The sequence below is a fragment of the Chelonus insularis genome, unplaced genomic scaffold (assembly GCF_013357705.1).
Source record: "Chelonus insularis isolate UGA/USDA-ARS -01 unplaced genomic scaffold, ASM1335770v1 contig_398_pilon, whole genome shotgun sequence".
Classification (NCBI taxonomy): Eukaryota; Metazoa; Arthropoda; class Insecta; order Hymenoptera; family Braconidae; genus Chelonus; species Chelonus insularis.
The window spans coordinates 309,121-321,575 of record NW_023276553.1 but is presented as its reverse complement, the minus strand read 5'-3'; the positions used below and the strand labels follow the sequence as shown (position 1 = coordinate 321,575).

The 12,455-nt window shown below is 31.6% G+C and overlaps 1 protein-coding gene across 1 annotated transcript in view; it reads right to left on the bottom strand.

Moving 5' to 3' along the window:
* The window catches only part of LOC118067882 (tubulin polyglutamylase TTLL4-like), a 105,231-nt gene that overhangs the window by 64,754 nt on the left and 28,022 nt on the right, over nucleotides 1-12,455 (bottom strand). Inside the window, exon 2 of the mRNA XM_035084884.1 lies at nucleotides 11,001-11,124. The gene's annotated coding sequence lies outside the window, so the exon portion shown is untranslated. The remainder of the gene's footprint in view (nucleotides 1-11,000; nucleotides 11,125-12,455) is intronic.

Here is a 12,455-nt window from a genome sequence, read left to right as displayed (position 1 = left end):
ATGAAATTATGACAAAGACCACCCGTTCCACTAGATTAGTGTATCGTTTTCAGGAAGGCCGGTGTGAGGTTAGGTATTTTGTAGAACATACAGATCCCTTTTATTATTTTTTTCTTCAACACCGAACCGATACGCTGATTTTACACTTTCATTTCTCCATCTCTTTTCAATTGATAGATTTCCTCATCAAGTTTTTTCCTCTTCGTTTATTCCATAGGCTTAGCTTTACATACTAGCAGCGACCAAGCATTGGAAGTTTCATATAAATACGAAAGGGACTGCACTAATATTCCGTGACGACAGGTCACTCCCGTGCTTTTCACAATCGTTTTCTCTCTTTGCCCATGTGTCCACATGAAGTCTCTTTGTGGCATTTAAACATTATTTACAACGATTCTAACTATTCCTTGAGTACAAACGGTACCGCCTTGACACTACCGTTCATAGTTTATGTAGTATATGGGACGTCCGCTTTTATTCACAGTTTACTAAAAAGAACTTGACACTCTGCTGCTTAGTTGTCAACTATAGAGAAAAAACGATTTTTCAAAAATATTACTTTTAGAGGCAAAGTGGTACTTGCAAATCCAAGTTTTACGGTCTTTGATCCAGTAGAATTTGACAACGAACCATCAAATAGCCGTGCATTAAATGCATGACTTCAGGAAATTTGATGATGAGATTGAAAGATACATGGAATTGACGTTTTGACAAGTATTTTAAAAATTATGCTGGTATTTTATTTTTTTAGGAAATAATTATTTTCGATGACTTAAATTTATGTTTATTCATGGCTAATATTTTTGTTATTTCAATAAATTGATATAAAATAACATATTAATATTTTACGGTATTTGAATTTCAATAAAATTATAAAGTAAAAAAAAAGTTGTTATTATTTGCTCCAAAAAAAATATTCCGTTGTATTAAAAAATTTCTCTTTTCTTATTATTATTTATTTGGTTGAAAAAAATTCAAAAAATCATTATACTCGAAATTTGAAGAGTGTATTATGACACATTGAAAAAGAATAAAAGGAAAATAATGAATTAACAAAATTTAATGAAGGGTAGCATGTTTAATGAAGCAAAAAAGAAAATAAAATCTCTATACAACCGCGAACAGAGAGCGGAAATTGGTTGAATTTTTGGCAACACATTCATGGGTGGTGAGCGGAACACGAAAATTACATTTAAGATTAGTAGCCAATCATATAAGAAATCTTAAGTAAACTAAAAGCATGTTTCCAAAGAGTAAGAATCATCCTACCGTGAAATAAGCCTACTCAGGCCAGAGCGCGCATTTGTTTTTGATAAAAAAGTTAAATTCGTTACTGCAGTTCTTCCGACAACGTAACTCATTTAATGATTCATTAAAAAAAAGAAAAAAAAAAACGTCACCATTAAATGATAAATAAAATAGAAAAAAATAATATGAACATCCAGCAATTAAAGGTGATTGTAAAAAAAAATTTATGCGCTATTATCGAAGGTAAATTATTGTTCAATGGCTATTAAAATCACTGAGAGAAAAATGGTAGTACTATTTTACACCTTTTTCCTAGAAATGTTTTATTGTAATGACACAGAATGGTTTTTTGCCTCATTCTAGGGAGTATAATTGTGAAGAGCCGCTAATTTGGAAAAAATTCTTGAATCATTAGGTGTGACGATATATCGTAGGATGGAAAGGTCTCTCTGAATAGACCAAGATTTGGTTTATGGTTTTTTCCCTTGTTTTTTCACAACATTCAAGAGCCTCGAAACTTGATGGGGCACTTGTTACCGTGGTAGATGCACGTGTTCTAATGGACATTGGAGGGTTCTTCTCACAAGGAAGATAGATCAACGATAAAAAAAGACTAAAAAAAACAACAAAATACGATCAATCTTTGGACGTGGTTAGTTTAAGTTAAGGTCTAAAAGTCCCTAAAGGTACTATCGAGCTAGGATACATTTGAAAATTAGGGATAGGATCAGAGATGATGAGCTTGACCCTACAAGAACACAGTTAAAATAAACTTTGATGAGTTGAAGAAATTTCTATTCTTCAATTTACTCCTATTCTTTCTTTCACAATCCCATTTTACGACAAAAGCCACTATTTAATCATTTTTAATTTGCCGCTCTTGGAAGAATACATTTTATTTTTTTATTACTTTACATTTTTATGTATTTATTTATTTAAAAATTTACATAGGCTCAACAGCAAAGCCAAACTAGGGCCACAGATATATAATAATAATAGAGGCATGAAAAATAGAAAAAACAATAATTTATACATGAAGTACGTTGAGATCAGTTGTCCATAGAAGAGAGTGAAGTTAGTAAAGACTTCATCGAAGTCGTATCTCGAACCAACAACGTGAGATGTATTTTTTCGATGCACCAAATAAAATGGAGCAGAAAAGTCTTTCAACACTTGATCCGTTAATAATTGTTCTAATTAAAAATTACTCCAAAAGAAAAAGAAGGCGTCGACAAAAGAATTTATTCAGTTGTGTTTATTTTCCCTGCTAGTATCGCTTATTTTTGTAATTTAAATGTCGTGAAAAACCAACTTTATTTTGATTATTTAGCTAAAGCATACAATTACGAGGTTGAAAATCAGAAAGCTAAATATTTTTATTGCTCCGAAAACCAAGACAAGAATTTTCCAAGTGATTCTCAAGCGGAAATAAATGGAAATTTGTATATTTTTTGAGTTAGAGAGGCTTTTAACCCTGATAATGTAAGATAAGATATAGACAGACCACTCTGGCTTATCTCATCGTCTAGTCTACAACGGAGACATCGTGACTATCAAGAAAAATAATCTTAGAAAAGTCTCGTCTCATTTCTACTCTGTATGTATACAATATCTAGCATCCTTATTTTTCTTCTCTTCGTCGCTCTTCTTGTCTTATTATCCTCCAACGTCCAAGATTTTGGGCCTCGACCACCGAGAGATTTCTGACTCACCCTTGCACGTGTTCAATTCTAGCCGTCTTCGTGAAGAAATAAGGGGAACAAAAATAGGGGGTTTGGGTCTCTCTTTTTGACTGTCCATTCACTCGGCCGTTACTTTTTTCGTCGTCGCTTCTTTCCTTGCTCTTTTTGGCTTACCGCTCCGCCCACAATATCCTTAGAAAAGATTCATAAAATATGGATAAGGAAGAAGAAACGAAACTACGTCTATCCAACTCATTTGTACACTACCCAATGCAGTCCCATGCTAAAAAAATTTCGAGTATTCTTCATCCCTGACCATTTACTTCCCTATTTTTACTTGAATGCATTGCAATGTCCAAGCTTATTGTATACTACAGCATCCCATTTATTAGACCATTTCCTCTGCAAGTAAAGACATGCAAAAGAAAAATATATTGATGCCTACTTTCCATTTGTGATGATACAATAAAGGCGTAGAATATGGTTGCGAAGTCGATTGAGGGCTGAAAAGTTATTATGGAAGCATTCTAGGCTCGAAAATGAGGGAGTTAGAGGAGGAGAAGATTTAACGACTTGTCAACATTAAGGCGTTCTGAAGGCTTGACTCTGTCTCCGTTGATACGAATGATGAGTCAATGACCTGTCGTTTTTTAAACACAATATCTCCAAACATTAAATGGATCCATATGTTTCAAAAAATATCGAGATATTTATGAATCTCTTTCCTATTACTTTGCTGAGTTATGATCAATTCCCTAAAACCCACAGGAGGTTAACTAATCTATTAATAGAAATTCAGGATTATTTTTATTTATGTAGAAATTAATGTGATTAATGATATTATTGAATTCATCATTTATTATCACTTGTTAAATAAATTGGTATTATTTTTTAAATACAAATGAAAAACTTCGAAATTTTGATACCTTTAGAAAATTACAAAAAATCATCTAATATTGTTATGAAAATTTCTTTTTTTACACCAATGGAATTTTCATGTTAAACACATTGAGTGAGAACGTGCATAAAAAAGTGAAACTAATTCTTTAAAATTTTTACATTTCACGGATGATGTCTTCTTCTTTTATTGTAAAATTACTCTTTTCATTTGTCCTTTATTCTCACAATTCTCATTTTCGTTTATTCTAAAAAATTATCATCCCATTTATTCGCTTGAACAAAACAATTAAATGCTCTTTGAGTATTATTATGGAAAGTTTTTCATTTCTACTAAAATGATTGTAAAAAAAATAAATGAAATAAAAATAGAAAATATTCATATACACTCCAAGAAATAATAATATAAAATATCAAAACGTTTACGATGTCTTATATTACTCTGTACAACCTTACAATCTTTTATCGGGAACTCATATTGAAGAACTGCTCAATGGTCATCGCAGTACATATTTCAATACTTAAGCGAGGATGTAAAAAAAATGGAGGAAAAAAAAATGAAAAGCTGATGGTTGCACACGAAAATGGCTCGAATTTCTTATAAAAGCATCTAGCTGTGTGTCCTCTAGTTCCGATCTTTTGATAGCTAGTAACAAAAAAAAAAAAAATACGAATAGTTTAGCTCTTAAAAGGGTCTTTTCTCTTATTTTCTTGTCCAAGGTCTATCTAGACTTATAAAAGGTAAGGGAGCAACTAGCTAGGAAGCGAATAGACAGGATACTGCGATGACACGGTCCGACTAATCCAACGATTGAAATCTTTAAGCTGCTACCGGTCAATGATATACACGTGAATCCCGAGTCAGAGCAAAGAGAGAATATGCGTGGGTGCTTCTGCACCCGAGAGAGAAAAAAAAGTATAATTTATAACGATAATCCTTTATGAATAGAACTTTAGACTGATTCACGGTGTCGCGAGTTTCAATAAGTCTCCAACCCCAGTACCATTTTTTTTTACCTTTATTATTATTGTGCAGTATATATGAAGGTACACATCTTGAACGAATGAATTTTAGATCAATTTAAAAGGTTCTAGTCTCCTCGTTATGTTTCTCGTTTCTGTTTATTTAGGTGCAACACAAAACGTAAGGGGAATAAAATTCAATGCAGTCAAACGTCGTACTATGCTCTGCATGTTTATTTAGGTCGATAATAATGGAATTTTATAAAGCAACCGGATCTGTGCAGACGCTGATTTTCAACAGTAAAATATAAATTCATAAAAGGATTTCCCTTTTTTTTTCAATACCCTCCCTCAATTATTTATTATATTTCTCTACTTCTTGGATAAGATAAATAAAAAAAAATATGACCAAATGCAAACTTACAGAGATCTTCAAGCACTTCTTGAGATTCTTTCTAGATTATTTAATGTTTGGATCATTGAAGACTTTAAATCCCAATAATCAGCAGTTCATTTACAGTCGTTTTTCTTCAAGAGTGTAAATTTGTAGAGGAAGCTTATTATTATGTTACTGAATTTAATTTACATGGAGATTTATTTTAGATAGAAGAAATTTAGTTTAATCTAATACACACATCCTTGAAGAAGTCCTTGACTTGAAAAACTTATTCTTATTGTAGAAAATGGAATGATTCGACAAATATTTTACCAAGGACTCTTCTCTTTTTTTAAGAGACTTTAATTTTCGAATAGGTATTAAATAAAGCTTACACACTATCTAAATTAGATATTTATGAGATAAATATTCATCTTAAAGCGTACGGAAGAAATTAATTATGTAAAAAAAAATTGATTTTACAGAAGACAGCAAGATACAATGGGAATAAAGGCAATAAAGTAACGTTATTACCGTTATATTTTACACAAATCAATAAAGTATTGTGTATCTTGAAAAATGAGAATCAACAGTCAGAGAAAGATATATCCTTTTGCAAGTTACTTCCTGTCGACAGATCCGGCATACGTGTTTGAGAATGAAAATAAGGTGTTACGATCGAAACCAGTACGTTTTCTCAATAATTTATGTCAATAACTGCAATTCTTTCTGACCTTTTATTATTCTTCATTCAAACGATGACATTTTCCTAACAAAAAGTTATTCCTTTGCATGGCACATACCCAGATTATGCTAACGCGTGACAACGTTATGGAATTTTCAGCAAACTGACCTGAATAAATCAGAGATCACATTTACCTGTGTAGTTTTCTTTAAAAAGATCCGAGCAAGTTCAGACATGTTCGACTTTTTTTCTCGTCTGGAAGATCTCACGCAATCCCAACCACGTTTACGTACATCTATCAGACTCGTTTCTTGCAGGTTTATACTTGCGTCCAGGTGCAGCTGACTCTCAGAGAAAACAATGATAACATACAATTGAGATAATTCTAAAAGTCGAAAAAATAATAAAAGCAAAACGTATTTCTGAGTCGTATTAACAAACTGAAAAGAACTTGCTTAAGCCTGTAACGCGTTTATACATCTCAGCACGTGCTTCTTGTCGTTGAAGAATCATCTTTGTATGTTCTTGAATTAGAGGACATTTTCACTGGTAATTTTGAATCAAGAATGATGCTATATTCTCGGTAGATTATTTTGTACAAACAGCATTGTTTTTATTTATTTATTTTTTTTTCTTTTGAATAGGAAAATTTTTATTGGTTTTAGAAAGAAAAAATTATTAATAATTTACGTAGTATTTTTTTTGTTTTTTTATCAAACAATAGATGTCGAAAATTACAGGAAAAAAATTATATTATAGAATGAGTGTGGTTTACCAAAATATTTACTAATAGTTTGCAGATGTTATGTGTATTTCCTGCTATTTTGTAACTCTTTTGGTCTGCTGACCTACAATTCAACCCTTTACCTGTGGATTTGTAAACTATTTACAAAGTGATTCGTCTGGACCGAACCGGTTAGCGGAAATATGAGTGAACAATGGTAGAAAGGGTTACCACAAAAAGGGATTCACCTGTGAAAGGGTTGAACCGTTGGACAAAAGGACACCGTATAGTGGGACAAGAAGCGGTACATGACAGCTTTAGCAAGTGCAGAATATTTTTTTTAAGATAATTTTTATCACATATAATTACTTACAGTCTGGCAGTCTGGAAAAAGCAGGATGATCAAACGGTATCTATCAGATGTGTATGCACGAGACGGAAGAAAGGATATGACATATGAAAATACAAAGAAAGAATGGGAAACAGCTGCAAAAAAAATCTTTCTCCAAATTTCTTGAAAAATATATTTGACAGTGGTAAAAAAATATTGTGGAATGAAGTATTTTGTGTCCACAGGTTTTGATTTGGATCATCAGTGTGCTATTTGTTGGAGCAAGGTGCAGACATTCTTGAAAAAAAAAAAAAAATAATAATAATAAAACGTAACCCTTAGAGACGGAAGATTTGAGTAGAGATCGAGTGTTCCAACGTCTTTCACTACTACTGTGTCAATTGAATACAATTCGACGAGATTGAAAATATAAATCGGACGAGTTGAAAAAGAAAAATAGTGTGGGCAGAGAGTGTGAGGGTATACACATCGACCCTATTATGATTACGTCTAAAATAGAATCCTTCATCCAACGAGTTTCTTTATTATGATCCCTTGACCCTTTTTACCTGAATTTCACTCGTTCTACTCTTGGTGCAGCTCGCGACGAAGGGGAACAACAGAATCGAAGGAATCTATTCACTCGTTCTACAAGAAACCCAACTCGTATAAGATATGCATCTGAGGATTTCAATAGGAACAAAATAACGAAATTCCAACCAAGATTTTCATGATTTTGAATAATATTGCATCCCCTTTCAATCTGCTAGGGAGTTGAGTTGATCTTAAAGGATGGAAAGGGTCCAGTCAGCATCTCTGATCCTTTTATACCTCAATAATCTCTCAACGTAAAGCATTTTTCCATGTTGGACAATAGGAATTAGAGATGGACAGCCATAAAAAAAATTTGATTTGTCATTTTTTTTTCTTTCATCAAATTTATATAATATTATATTAATCTAGATTGTATAGATAATTGAATGATTTTTAAAATAATATTCAAAGTGATTTTACTTTCAAGATTCCATAAAGAAAGAAGACTCCATTTATCTATCTTAAAGTTTAATCATTTATCGATTATCTTGAGACACATTAAAACATTTGTGATTTGAACTGTGTAAAATATTTTAGATTAATTTCACTTATTCAAATCAACCCCTCACTCCGTTTCTGATTATGATGAAAAATAAAAAGGACAAATTGTTTCATTAAACGTCAAAAAGTGTCTTGTAAAAAATGTAAAAAATTAATGAAATTAGCGAGTAAAATTTAATTAACATGATAATAAAACGTGTAAGGAATTTAAATTTATATTTGCACCTCAAGTGAAGAGAATTTTATCAACAAATTTTCGTCAATGTAAGGCCGAGGGCAGAAAGGATATAAGTAACTTGAGAACACTCAACTCTAACAACCAGAAATTCCTGGCGGGAAGGCGCAACGTTAAAAAAAATATTTAATAAGTGCTGAAAAAAAAGATGTAATAGCTACAGAGGCCCCCAATAAATTTATTTCTTGGTTATAAGAAGGGTACCCGAGAGAAGCCCTCCAGAGCTGGAAAGATGTAATTCCAATTACAAAAGATTCTTATCCGAAAACCGGTGCTTACCTGCCGTGAGCGATTACAGAGATCGTAAAGCAAGAAATGAATACAGTAGTCGATGGACCAGACTATTTTAAGTTTTAACATTTTTTAGTTTTCTTTTTTCTACTGTGTTTCAGTGCTTCTTTATTCTACACACACAACATATATATGTTATAGTGACTTCATCAAACTCATTTATCTTTGCTTAAAACATCTCTGCTCATCTTCACTCTCATCAGCGAAATAATTCTTAACCCAAAGCAACCTCTTAGCTGACTTCTAAAGCAAACCATTCTCAGACTCCCTCTTCTGTAAAACACCCGATAAAAGCTCCTAGTAACATTTTTCAGATAAAAAAAAATACATTGCCCCGGATGCTGTTATACAACATTTATGAGCTCATAAATATTTTTTTTCGGTCAATTCAGAATGAGAATATTAATAAAAAAAGTCATAATTATCACCAGCAGTCACTACTTCGTCTGAAGAAAATTATTTTAAAATAAAAATAAATTGTAATAGATTCTTAAATTCATATTTAATCTGTAGTAAATTTCATTTAAAAATGAAGTACAGGCAGATGTGGGTATTTAGATTTAAAATAATGACAATGATGACAGAAAAATAGCTGTCTTCATCAGGAAGTGCAGTTATTAAATCTGCCAATTATCACACATGTAACTATTATAGAATTTTGCTTCCTTTTAAGTAACTCTTTTTTCTTCTCTACAAATAAATATATTAGATGAAACTAATTCAAATTTAATTATTTCATTTATATTATTTAATGTTTTTGAAAAAATATTAATTTATTTTGTAAATAAAAATATCTTTTGTAAGAATGGTTTTTTTATTTGCTTTTATAACTACAAGTCACGATAAAAGAATTATTTTTCTTTGGTAAATTATTTACACAATTTTCACAATAGCATGCTTATTAAATTCAACTCTATTTTGAAAAGAAAAACAAAACACGTAACGTATTATTACACAAGACACTAATAATGATAAGTCATGTTTTTTTTATTCTAAAAAAAATCCCAATAGACTAGAATGACACGAGAAAATGAAGACTTTTCTTTTCTCAATTTAAATAGAATGATACAAAAATTTTTTTCTCTTACAAATTGATCCTTTTTCAATCACGAGAAAAAAAACAACTCAAACCTAATACCAAATCACAAATATCTAAGATATCATCGACGATAAAAATTCTAGACCACATGTAGAAATAGTCTTGTCACCCTGTTACATGTAAACCCAAGCACAACCAAAGTCATTTATCTCGATCTTGAAATCAGTACGATTACATATGAATTGGCGTGAAAGGAAAAGAAGCAGAGAACAAGGCGGAGATGATGATGAGAGTATAGTTCTTTCACGTAAGAATGAACGCGTGAAGAAGAGAGTAGGTTTGAAAGAAAGGGGTCTTTATGATGTAAAAAGAGATGAAATAAAGAGTTGCACCTGCCGCTGACGTCAGTGGAGACTTTTTTGTTTGGAACTGTGTTCAGGCAGCCCCGGGGGTCACCACTACTGTTTTAAAACTTAGCTGATGCTGCCACTACTAAACTTGTTCTTCTACTTAATCATTTTTATTTTTCTTTGCGATTATCCACACCCATTTATTTTATTTTTCTCCATTTCTTCGTGTATATAGGATGAACCAGTGCGAACGATAACACTGTTATACCACATACAGTACGACCTGTACATATTATTTATATGCTAATGAAAGAAAGAAGAAGCAGAAACACACTACATGAATAAAAAAATTTAAATAATGCTCTAGGGTATTCCAGTGAAATAATAAAGGTAACAACAGTAATAGCGTCCTGCTACCCTTAAGGCTAAGAATAAAGCCGTATTATCACCAAAAAAATTCACAAATTAGCAACTATGGTCTCTTGAGCATTACTTTGTGGTCATTTGCAGGTGAGACTGCCAGAAGAGATAAAAATTTAAAAAAACTATTTTCAAACCATGCAATTTTTGTTACTATATGTTCTATTTTTTTTTAAATTAAAAAATTTATAGTTTTAAAATAATTCTGTATATTTATAATGCTAAAATAACAATGTCTAATGAAATAAAGATAATAATATGGCAAAAAATATATAGGCATTAATGGATGATGGCGAAACCGAGAAAGGTTTAAATGAAATGGAGCTACTGGTTTAGGTTCGTATGAGTCAACTGCAATTTAAAGAGATAAAGTTAGGGAACCGGTTCGAATTCTATTCGGTGTGCTGCGACATGTGTAACGAAAGGCCCAACAGTTTTTGTCTGTTATACTGTCAGAGTAGGCATATAGTGTGTATTTCTACTCCAAGCAAAAAGGGTTGCTGATTGCGAACCGGTTATGGATTAGAAGAGAGCAGGAAACTCGGTGGTTGAATTTAATTGGCAAATGCGGTTACTTTAAAAGAAAACGAGACAATGCCTCATTCAGAGACATCAGAAAATAATACATGAAACTCTTTTAAAAATACATAAACAGTCAACTCACGTTTTTTGCTCGTAAATAGAAGGATGAGGCTGATGCTTCTGACGGTTGTCTGGCTACTTGGTTACTTCTTCAAGGGTGGCACAGTAATAGTACCTGTATCTGTCCAAGGTTCAAGACGTTTTCTCTGCAAATAAGAGAAATTTCCTTTAGACCAATCATTTGAAAGTCACGTACAGTGCAGAATATATTAAAAGTTCAAATTATTCTGGCACGTAGAACTTTTAAACTGCAGGTTGTACCAGCGCATAAAATCACCTGTATTAAGTATACCCAAACTCAAAAATAAATAGACAAGGTACATTTTTAGTACCTGTAAAATTTTCCACTAGGTAGAAGCGTCAATGTACCTGACAAAAACATCCCAATCTAATTCCTGTTACATCCCAACTACATCATCCCTGTACGACCCCTCTGTTATACCGAGGGGTAAATGCTGAAGGAAACAATGAAAGGAACGTAGACCCCCGGCAGGTTCACTGTCCATCATCCCTAAATTGTCAGGTGCATCAGGAAATGTTCTCAACGTTGTAATAAAGGTACTGGTGAGAAAAATTTCTCATTAAATATTGGATGTTGGTTTGTAAATTTTCTAAATGAAGAGAACTGAATAAATTATCATTTTTAAAATTTTTAAAAATCACTTCTATAGTGTTAAACATGAGAAATATATTTAATTAAATGAATTGATGATGGAGATAAAAAAAAGCAACTAATAGATTTGAAAAATGTCTTTAAAATATCCCTGCACGTGCGCATTTGATGAAGAATATTCTACCCTCATCTGATCGCGTGTGAGGCGAATGTCAGACAGCATCCTATTGATATACCCCCCCACAAGGACTGCTTTTTATCTATTTTCTATTTGAAAAAAAATTTCTAAAAATGTTTTGATATTCATCCAGATAATTTAGAAATTTATATTTTACTTTAACTTCTGAAAAAAAAGATGTATTAATTATTAAAAATTACCACAATAATATTTTTTTAAAAAATACTTTTCATTTTTAATATGAGTCAATTAAAAAGAAAATATCATTCATTGATTTATAAAGACTAATTATTTTAATTATATATAAATTGAATAATGAATCTTTTGATCAAACTTTGTTACTGAATATGCTTTTATGAATGTGCATAATGCAAAATTATTTTTAATTTTACTGTTGTGTCTGATCAATCATTGTTATTTTCAATAATAATTGTAGGTCAAAAAATTTTTAAAAATAGAACAATAACAGAAATACCGCAAAAATCTTTTGAAAGAGTTTATTTTTTAAATGTGTTATTAAGAAATAAATTGGTAGAAAAATGTATGCTTTATTGAAATTGTATTATTCAATCGAGTTTAAACATGTTCAGATTCATTGGTAATTCGAGCAGGAAAGAAACGTGTCGTAACAAGTTCGTGCAAGTTTAAAAAAAAACGGTGAAACTACCCTTAAGTGGATGCTCTAG